Source organism: Bos indicus, chromosome 17 (genome assembly GCF_029378745.1).
Source record: "Bos indicus isolate NIAB-ARS_2022 breed Sahiwal x Tharparkar chromosome 17, NIAB-ARS_B.indTharparkar_mat_pri_1.0, whole genome shotgun sequence".
Classification (NCBI taxonomy): domain Eukaryota; kingdom Metazoa; phylum Chordata; class Mammalia; order Artiodactyla; family Bovidae; genus Bos; species Bos indicus.
The window spans coordinates 14725672-14736886 of NC_091776.1; the positions used below are offsets into that span (position 1 = coordinate 14725672).

The 11215-nt window shown below is 46.0% G+C and overlaps 1 pseudogene; it reads right to left on the reverse strand.

Moving 5' to 3' along the window:
• Positions 1-2488: 2488 nt before the first annotated feature.
• On the reverse strand, positions 2489-3075 carry LOC109570864 (COX assembly mitochondrial protein homolog pseudogene; annotated as a pseudogene).
• Positions 3076-11215: the final 8140 nt, after the last annotated feature.

The window sequence follows — 11215 nt, forward strand, 5'->3', positions numbered from 1 at the left end:
ATGTGTCTGAGGAGCTTCTGGGCATTGATGCTTCCAGGCGTACCAGCCAGCGTGCCGCCTGCCATGGGGTGTGATGTGTGGGGATGGTAACTTTGTGAACATCTCTTATTATTGGAGAAGAACTGAAGGTACTTTGAAAGAACTGAGGATCGTATAGGGTGGCCCTGGGGAAACTGAAGCAACTTGACATGGTCTTGGGGCCCCTTGGCTTCTCTTCCAGCCGCTATCACTTGGGGAACACCCCTTTTTTCATAGGTTAAAGCACACTGCGGTGGGGGGTTTGGGCATTTTGTCACTCAGTAAGAAAGTGGCAGAGTTTGTTGTAGAGGCTTTTTAAAAAGTCTTGTTTTATATTGGAACTTAGTTGATTAACAGTGTTGTGTCTCAGGTATCAGTTCAGTTCAGTTGCTCAGTCGTGTCCGACTCTTTGTGACCCCATGAACCACAGCACACCAGCCCTCCCCATCCATCACCAACTCCCGGAGTCCACCCAAACCCATGTCCATTGAGTCAATGATGCCATCCAACCATCTCATCCTCTGTCATCCCCTTCTCCTCCTGCCCCCAGTCTTTCCCAGAATCAGTGTCTTTTCAAATGAGTCAGTTCTTCACATCAGGTGGCCAAAGTATTAGAGTTTCAGCTTCAACATCAGTCCTTCCAATGAACACCCAGGACTGATCTGCTTTAGGATGGACTGGTTGGATCTCTTTGCAGTCCAAGGGACTCTCAAGAGTCTTCTCCAACACCACAGTTCAAAAGCATCAATTCATTTCAGGTATACAGCAGAGTGATTCAGTTATCCATATACATGTATCTGTTCTTCTTTAAATTCTTTTCCATTTAGATTCTTATAGAATCTTGAGCAGAGTTCCCTGTGCTGTACAGTAGGTCCATGATACTGTACAGGCTTTTGTTGCCAGGTAACAAAGGCAGGGGGCACATGGGAAGAGGGGTTCACGTTGAGGTTGGGAAATTCAGTCCTGATCCAGATGTGTGTTGTGGGGTGAGGATGCGGGGTTGCCAGAGAGGCATACCTGTGGACTAGCTAAAAAGAAAATGATTTCTCCTCGATTTATCTGGAAGCCGCCCCTGAGGATGACTGGTTGGAGAAAGATTCTTTCTCTAGTCTGAGAGCATCGACCCTGTCATGTGGGTCTCCCAGCTCTGCCTCCTGAGCCACTAGTTGACCTTCTCCCTGGGAAAACTAGCAAGTTGCAGTTCTACCAAAATCTGGACTAATTAGAGAAGCTGAAGAAGAAGAAACAGATACCATCCAATTCTCTACTTCCAAGCTAAATCTTAGAACATGGAAATCAAAGTGAAAAAGTGAAAGTCACTCAGTCGTGTCCTACTTTTTGTGACTTCATGGACTATATAGTCCATGGAATTCTCTAGGCCAGAATACTGGAGTGGGTACCCTTTCCCTTTGTATCATTTAAGAGCATTTCTCTGGGTTCGAGTCCAGGGATGGAACCCAGGTCTCCTGCATTGCAGGCGGATTCTTTACCAGCTGAGCCACAAGAGAAGCCCAAGAACACTGGCATGGGTAGCCTATCTCTTCTGCAGCAGATCTTCCCGACCCAGGACTTAAACTGGGGTCTCCTGCATTGCAGGCGGATTCTTTACCCACTGAGCTATAAGGGAAGCCCAATGACCCTAGCATTTATACCTTAACAAAGAGGGGGACTGGAAGAGAGTTACTTGGCTGGAGCCAAGGTTGGCAAAGCTCATAGGATGGTGGGGTAGGGGTGAAGGAAGAGAAGGGTGGTAGGGTTGGAACACACTACACAGAAATGTCCAGGATAGAAGCAGGGAAGCCACGGGTGAGCCTTTCCTTAACCTCACATCACTCCTGGACAGGGGCCAAAGTCTGCTGGAAGCCTCACACTGACCTCCTCCTGGTCAGCAGGTCAGGCCATTTGGGAGCACTAGCCCTCTGTGTACAGAAGGCTTGGCCCCTGACCCCTGATGGGCAGTGGTATTTGTGGGAAGAGCAGCCACAGCAGCAGGACTTGGATGAGGCTGCCTGGTGGGGGAATCTGTCTGCGTTGTAACCTGATCTCCTAAATTGGCTCAGTGGTAAAGAATTTGCCTGCCAATGCAGGAGACCTGGGTTCCATCCCTGGGCCAGGAAGATACCCTGGAGGAGGGAATGGCCACCCCTCCAGTATTCTTGCCTGGAGAATCCCATGGACAGAGGAGCCTGATGGAGCCCAGTCTATGGGATCTTGATCAGACAAGACTTAGCAATAAGTCATATCATAAATGACAAGTTACTCAGTAGAATTAAAATGTCCCAAGGGTAATCAGGCACTGTTAAAAAGTTGAACAAAGAGACTCTTTCCTGATTACTGCCTAAGCCAACTTTTTTTTTTTTTTAATCTTTATTTTGGATTATTTCCATAATTAGGGGTAAAGCAAACACATTTCCTTGGGTCCATTATTTTACGTGATTATGATTTCCATGAACATTGGAAATCCTGAGTATCATTTGAATATTTGCCTGCATGCTTGTGGGAAGCTTGTGGGAAGCCTTTTCTTGGTAGTAAGTCCAGTTTTCTAAATTCTTCCCTTTCCTTGAGGTATTCCATTTTGCATTCCTCATAAGTGGCTGGATCATTATAGTAAGCGGTTAGACATTCTTGCAATGCAGAATTTTCTTTCTGGCATTTTACTGCCATAAGGATTCCAGAGACCTTGCAACATTTAGTGAAATATTAAACTTGTTCAGAACATCTCTCAGGCCTTTCCCCTTATTATTTTAGGGATCAAAACATCTTTCTCAACATGTCTGAGATGCTGTTCTGTGGGGCTGAGCCCAGACTGGGGTTAAAAAATTAGGTCGGTCTATATACCATTGCTTAGAGGCGACTAGAAAGCCACAGGATACTAGAGTCTGTTGCTGGAGCTCCCCTCTGTGAAAAAGTCACAAATGAACTGTAATTGTTTTGGACTAGGCATAAAGCCATGATGTAGTGCTTGACCTGCAAGGCCACAATGCAAGTACGTGTGGGAGATGAGCAAACAGTCCCAGTTATTGAAATTCTAGCCTCCTGGCACTTCTTGTTCTGCATGGAGAGCACCAGCCTCTTGCCCACTCTTACTTCTCTAGATGAGCATTCTCACCTCTATTCAGGATTACAGATAACTACAGGGAAAGTGTAAGAATGATCAGCTAAATTTCATACTCAAAGCAAGGCTGGGAAGAGCCCTGGAAGATGGGAAGTATTTAAAAAGGATCCTTCTTTAGGATGGTGCTGGTGAACCTATCTGCAGGGCAGCAGTGGAGATGCAGACATAGAAAACAGACTTGTGGACACAGTGGGGGAGGAAGAGAGTGGGATGAACTGAGAGAGCAGCATGGAAACATATGCATTATCGTATGTGAAATGGATAGCCAGGGGGGATTTTCTGTATGATGCAGGGAGCCTGAACCCTGTGGTCTGAGACAACTAGAAGGGTGGGATGCACTGGGAGGTGGGAGAGAGGTTCCCGGGGAAGGGGACGTGTGTATCCGTGCGGCTGATTCATGTTGACGTATGGCAGAAACCAACACGACGTTGTAAAGCAATTATCCTCCAATGAAAACAGAAGAAAAAAAAAAGCCTAAAAATAAAAGGATCCTCTTTTCTAAGGGAGAAATTAGAGAATATTCCAGGTTTATGTCTCATCTTTACCCTTCCTCAGCTTTCTTCTCACTTTCATTCAGTATCATACCAGCTGAATAGCTTCTGTGCTCAAGACATTGTGCCAAGCATCACTAAAGATGCAAGGATGGGTGAGCCTGGATCCCTGTCTGGTGGGAGTTCTAGGAGGGGGCCAGTGTCAGTTATGGGACACAAATAACTGTGAGAGAAGGCCCATTTGGTAAATCCAAAGATAGTGCTTGAGTGGCTCAAACAGGGAGAAATGTGTCCCCCTTGAGAAGGGTCAGGAAAGACATCTTGAAGAAAGTAACATTTGCAATGGGCCCTGAGAAATGAGTAACATTTAATTAGTGGGAGGAAAATTAAGGGTTGGATGAGTGTATCTGGAGGAGGAAACTGTCGAGCAAAGGCCCAAGGACAGAGGGCCGGGTAAGGACTGAGAGGTAGGTAGGTAAGGAGCATGGTGTGCGTGTGTGTGTGTGTGTGGGTGTGTGTGTGTGTGTGCATGCACACGCATGTGCTAAAAAATGTATGACATGTACAGAAGAGGCCTGGGAACAATACTCTGCTCTTCTGATATCACTAACATAGTACTGATGCTCCAATACTTTGGCCATCTGATACTAAAAGTCAACTCATTAGAAAAGACCCTGCGGCTGTGAAAGATTGAGGGCAGAGGAGAAGGGGGTGATAGAGGATGAGATGGTTGGATGGCATCACCAACTCAATGAACTTGAGTTTGAGCAAGCTCTAGGAGATAATGAAGGGCAGGGAAGCCTAGTGTGCTCACAAAGAGTCAGACACGACTTAGCGACTGAACAACAACAACATATCACATCCCTAGAGCAGATGTCCCCCAGAGCCAGTGATTGAACAGAATATATATTAGGTGTTAAGGGGCAAACGGCAGAGTTTTCTATCTATGTTTCCTATGTTCGACCAATGTATATCTATGTATCCTTTTCCCACTATTTATATTTCTCCCTCCTTTTATTTCCAGCTATTATAGGAAGCAAATTTGGCCTTCCACATCAGTAAAGGCATCTTATCCATTCTGCTTCAGAAGATATAGCTTTGAATTTTTAAATACCCAGGCAATTTTCCCTTAATAATAAGTGAAAGAAAACCTGGTGTAACTTTGGCTTCACAAGTAAACACTCAGTTTAACATTTCAGTTTCTCAGAATTCCTCTGGCTGTCTAGCTGTGTGTGCTCTGATGCTAATAAGCAAGACAGGTCTTACCAGCTATTCAACAAACCCAAGCAAGTAACATGTCTGAACAGAACATATTTTGACTACTTTGCATAAAAAATTAAAAGTTTGGTGACCTAATATTTTGGTTACATAAATATTGATATTTAGTGAAATATTTGGGGGCAGAAACAACACCATTCAACTCTTCTAGAATTTGAGGACGTCTCATGGCTACCCTGACTCCAGAGGGTTTTCTTGGCATGATGCCATTCCTCGGTAGAAGAGTATTCATGAAAAGATTCAATCTGTTTATTCAGGAGAAAACGACAGCAGCGGGAAGGTTCACCGAGTAAAAACCTGGTCATGTTGACAAGATTTGACAAACTTTCATATGGTAGATGTCTGGGTACGCGGTCCCCTAACTGCTTGGGGAATGTGAAAAGTGGGTGAGTCGGGAAGGAGAACATCTCCCAGCTCATAAAATTCCCCATGTAACATTAGAAATTCACCGAAAGCTCTAAAATACAGATCTCTCTTGGAAGAGTTGACCGCATTTTTCATTCAAGTGGTACAAATTACTCAGATGCATTGTACTCTCATTTCACAGGTTGAGCCGGGGTATATGGAGGCACTGGAAATATTGGTAAGAGGTTGATGTTCGGAAGGGAAGGACTCATTTTTAAGATGTTTGTCTCTTTGAGATGTTTGCCTCTCTTATGTGCGTATTTGGCTGAGCCTGGTTTTAGTTGCAGGATGCGAGACCTTTTCCAGTTGCAGCAGAGTTTTTAGTTGGGGCCCATGAAGTCTTGGTTGTGGCATGTGGGGTCTAGTTCCCTGACCAGGGGTTCAACCTGGGCCCCTTGCATTGGAAGCACAGTCTTAGCCACTGGACCACCAGCAAAGTCCCTAGATGATTTTGTTCTGTTTTTCTTTTAGAGGAGACACTAGTACTATTTCCTGGTCTTTATGACTGAATGTGAGACCTCATCAGAGTTCTGGAAAACTCCAGGAGCTGGAAGGGAGCTCTGATAGAGGGGATGAGGCAGGCCCTGGGTGGAAGGAGAGGGAGGCTGGGAGATAGGAAGGTTGTAAACCCAACATTACCTGCTTCAAAATATTCCTACTACTAGTAGGAATCGCTCCTTGACATTGATAAAAACCTGCTAACTGCCTGTTTTCTACTCAATGTCTGAATTGCTTTAAATAAATATTAGACCTGTTTTGAATTTTTCCTCTCCCTGTAGATAATTAGAGGGATCTCGTAGACAAGCTCATTACTTTGGAGTGAAACAGTCTCTGGTCCTTCTCCTGGTTCTCTCAGTCAGATGCTGGGCATATTACTTGACCTCTCTGAGCACCCTTTCCCCCCATGTCTAACAGAAGAGGCAATAGTCGCTGTCTTGCAGGTTTAATGTGAGAACTAAATAAGATAATATATGTTAAAAAATCTCTGCAGGATACCGTCAGTACATACTTTATTTCTTTTCCATAATGCTTCATTTCATTTTGGAATTCTGGAAGGACAGTCTCTCAGTGAAGAGCTGGCAGGGCACTGGATTATTCTTTTTTTAATGTCTTTTTTTTTTTTTTTTTTCTGGCTGTGCTGAGGGGCATGTGGGATCTTAGTTCCCCGACCAAGGATCACACCTGTGCCCCCTGCATTGACATCTTAACCCCTGGGCCACCAGGGAAATCCTTGCACTGGGTTATTCTTGATAGGGTCCTCCAGCTCTCAGCTACAGCCCACACCTCCCAGGCCCTGAAGCTGACTCATTCTCTCAGGGGACCTGGGAGCAGAAGAAGAAATGGACTTGGGTTCAGTGCCAACTAGAGCAGAGCCTTTCCAGAGCTGTCCCAAGCCCAAGGCGTTTCCCTGGAGCCGGATCAGCCCTGAATGGAAGGGGCCTGGCTTTGCTGCGTTTGGCTTGCATTCGAGTTTCCAACGAACCCTACCAATGTCCTGCCAGACATGAGATGCTGCGCCCTTTTCCCTCAAAGCTGTTTACGGTAATTAATCAAGGCATTTTGGAGCAGGAAATCTTCATGGAGAGGCTGTTTCCCATAGACATTCCAGCCTGGAACACATCTTCCAGGCTCAAAATATTTTATAAGTTCTCATCCCTACAACTTTATGAATTACCGTTCAAGCTGGAAACAGTTGATAATTTATACATGTTTCTTAATTGAATGTCATTTGAGGTGAAAAAAATCAATCATTAGCCCAGCAACCATCCACTATGTTGTAGAATTAACCCCAGCCTCTCTTAATCTGCATGGTGGAAAGTACTTTTGGAAACTATAGGTTTAAAGAGAAAAAAAACCTTGGGAGGTACCATGTGTGGGGGTGTTGATTTGTTTTTGTGCCTGATTCTCTGGGAGGGTGAAATAAAACTTCTGAAAGAATAGGTTAGGGTAATTTGCAAAATGTAGTTTGTCTGACATAGGAGACTCTGAACCTTGAGAGTGACACATCTAAGCTTAATCTGGCTCCCCCACAAAAAGGAAGAACAGTCACTGGGGCCTTCATGCTAAGGAATGGAGTTTCTGAGGGAGGGGCAGGGAGGTTAGCATTTTCTTCTTACTGCTTAAAGTCCCCTTAGGATTTCCCTGGTGGCTCAGATGGTAAAGAATCTGCCTACAATGCAGGAGACATAGGTTTGATCCCCAGGTCGGGAAGATCCACTCAAGAAAGGAATGGCAACCCTCTATTGCCTGGAGAATCCCATGGACAGAGGCCACAGTCCATGGGCTCTTGAACTGTAGAACATGCCTGAGCGATTAATACTCTCAGAGTCCCCTTTGAGAGGCAAGGAAGACTTACTCTGCTCTTCAGATGGTCTTTTCAATTTTATTTTCCTTTTTTCCCCCTATGTGGTGTGTTTAAAGAGATGGGACTGAGTTAGTCTGTCACTGGAAGGGCCCCTTGGGCCTTTGGAAGTTCTGGGAGAAACTGAGTAGGCTCTGGGAAAGGGAGGCACAGGCCTGGTTCTCATTCTGGTGCAAAAACACACTCTTGCCTCAAATTTGTCTTGTCTTCTCCTGCTTCTGGAGATGGAGAACCCTGGGAACAAGGTTTGAGTGGGGTCTATCAGAGTGATCCTCAAAATGTGGTGTCCAGACCAGGTACCTCAGCATCCCTTAAGAGCTTGAAAGAAAGGCCAGTTCTCAGGCCTCACGCCAGATCTGCTGAATCAGAATCTCTGTGCATAGAGTCCAGGAGGGTTTCCCGTGTGGCTCTGTGGTAAAGAACCCGCCAAGGCAATGGCACCCCACTCCAGCACTCTTTCCTGGAAAACCCCATGGATGGAGGAACCTGGTGGGCTGCAGTCCATGGGGTCGCTAAGAGTCAGACACGACTGAGTGACTTCACTTTCACTTTTCACTTTCATGCATTGGAGAAGGAAATGGCGACCCACTCCAGTGTTCTTGCCTGGAGAATCCCAGGGACAGGAGAGCCTGGTGGGCTGACGTCTATGGGGTCACACAGAGTTGGACATGACTGAAGTGACTTAGCAGCAGCAGCAGCCAACGCAAGAGATATGGGTTCGATCCCTGGGTTGGGAAGATTCCCCTGGAGAAGGAAATGGCAACCCACTCCAGTACTCTTGCCTGGGAAAGCCCATGGACAGAGGAGGCTGGAGGGCTGCAGTCAATGGGGTTGCAAGAGAGTCAGACACAGCTGAGCTACTAAACAACAACAGCAAGAGCCCAGTAACCCAGGTCGTAACAAGCCCTCAAGGTTTTCCTAGTTCATATTAAAATTGGAGACTGCTGGCCTCGGAAAGCCTATTTCCAGGCTAAGTCTTAATTATCTAACTAGGCACAGCTGGACGGGGCTTTGCCTGCCGGGTTCATGGAGAAGGACGGATCTGAAGTCAGAAGCCCTGCAGCTCACAGAGCATGTGGGCCCGAATGACTCTGTCCTGTTGGACCTGCAGCAACGGTAAGTACCTTTGAGGAATCAGGTTTTTAAATCAACCTGCTTCTTGAATATTGGAGCTAATATTAGTTAATGAGCTGGTACATTGACAGGGCCTGAAAGTTACTGGATAAACAGGAGGTAGCCAACAAGGGATAAGGCTGGATAATGGAGGCAAAAGTTTTAATTATTTTTAATCGTGTTTTCAAAGAGAAGGAGTATTTCTCGTTCATTGCGTGCTGGTGTTTGTTTTATGGGGCGGGGAGGCCTACAAAGGTAAGCGAGGTTGAAGGGCCTCAGTGCTGGCACCTACCACCTATATGGCCTGAAGCAAGTTGCTTAACCTCTGAGACTTATTTTCATTGTGTATGAAATAGGTTAACACAGAGTTCGCAGCACTGGTGTAAGGTTAGAGATTCCAGGTAACCCCACTGATATGCCTGAAGGAAGGAGGCTCAATAGATCACCCAGGAAGAGTGGATTTCTTTTTGGCTTTGGAGGCATCCTGTGTTTCCTTTCTTCTTAAAGATTCATCTTCCTAATTCTTTGCTTAAGCTGACATGAAAATTGCCTTCTATGGTGGGAAGGATTCCCTTGTATTGTGGAAATGCACCTTTGTGGCTGGAGTTTGCCAAGGAGATGTGCCAGCCTTTTGCAGATGACTGGGAGTTGGCTTGGAGAAGGAGATGGCACCCCACTCCAGTACTCTTGCCTGGTGGGCTGCAGTCCATGGGGTCGTGAAGAGTTGGACACAGCTGAGCGACTTCATTTTCACTTTTCACTTTCATGCATTGGAGAAGGAAGTGGCAACCCACTCCAGTACTCTTGCCTGGAAAATCCCATGGGCGGAGGAGCCTGGTAGGCTGCAATCCATGGGGTTGTGAAGAGTCGGACACAACTGACCGACTTCACTTTCACTTTTCACTTTCATGCATTGGAGAAGGAAATGGCAACCCACTCCAGTGTTCTTGCCTGGAGAATCCCAGGGATGGGGGAGCCTGGTGGGCTGCCGTCTATGGGGTCGCACAGAGTTGGACACGACTGAAGCGACTTAGCAGCAGCAGCAGGGAGCTGGCTGCTAAATGTTGGTCCATTCCAAAGTCATAAGTCATTGGAAATACTGTGCATGTGTGCTCAGTCATGTCTGATTCTTCGCGCCCCCATGGACTATAGTCCACCAGTCACCTCTGTCCATGGAATTTCCCGGGCAAGGATACTGGAGTGGGTTGCCATTTCCTCCTCCAGGGAATCTTCCTGACCCAGAGTCTGAAGCCTCATCTCCTGCATTGGCAGGAAGGATTCTTTACCACGGAGCCACCTGGGAAGCTGGAAATACTGTGTGTAGCTGTTTATGTACCAGTTCTTGTGTGCCCTCTGTGTACTTGATGGAGGGCAAGCAGAGCAACGCAGAGTAACTGGGAGGTAAGTCTGTGCTCAGGCAACAAGGCAGGCCAAGCTTGGGAGGTGGGGGCAGAGAGGACTCCCTTGCCTTGATGGAGGCTAGTTCTGATAAAGCAACACCAGTGACTACTCCAGAGACACCTTGGGCAAAACACAAGGGTTGTTGCGCCTCAATTTTTTCATCTGCAAAATAGTGATACAGCCTGGGCCTTACATCACATTGCCCTGAGAATTAAATGAGATGAATTTATATAGCCAGCCCATGATAGACTACTTTCTACCAGAGTCTCTCTCAATGTACTACTGGCCTTCAGTATTTTTCATGATTTGGTGTCTCCCTATTTTCTCCCAGAAAAGCACCGTTTTCAATCTGTAAAGCGTAAAAACAGATGATTTCTATCTGATATGTCACACTATGATCTGCCAAAAAGAAAATATCTTTATTGGCTAGGGGAACTAGCTAATATTTTCTCATCTTCATACTCCAGAGCACAGCAATAGCCTGGTCTTCCTTTCTCTTTCTCCCTCCCTTTCTTTCTCTGTTTCTCTTTCTCTCTGTCTTTTGAGGCATTCTAGGTTCTGAATACAGTCATGAACGCAGGAAAGCTCCCAAGGTTTTTAGGCCCTCGTTCTGCTCCAGTGTTGAAACAGAGAAAGGGTAGGATCAGGACCTCTGCAAACATCCTCACACCTGTTTGGTTTTTTTTTTTTATCCTCAGTCATTTTCTTAATTTTGTTGAGGGTATCTTTTTTTTTTTTTCTTAAGACATATTAAATCAAGATTTTCCTTGATGGTTGTTTTTTCAACCAGTGCCGTGTTAACTTGCTTCTTTATACTTTCTCTTCTTTCACACAAACTAGAGACTATGGTGAAATGGCAGCATGCTGCTGCTGCTGCTGCTGCTAAGTCGCTTCAGTCGTGTCCGACTCAGTGCAACCCCATAGACGGCAGCCCACCAGGCTCCCCCGTCCCTGGGATTCTCCAGGCAAGAACACTGGAGTGGTTGCCATTTCCTTCTCCAATGCATGAATGGTGATGAGGAAATCCCACAT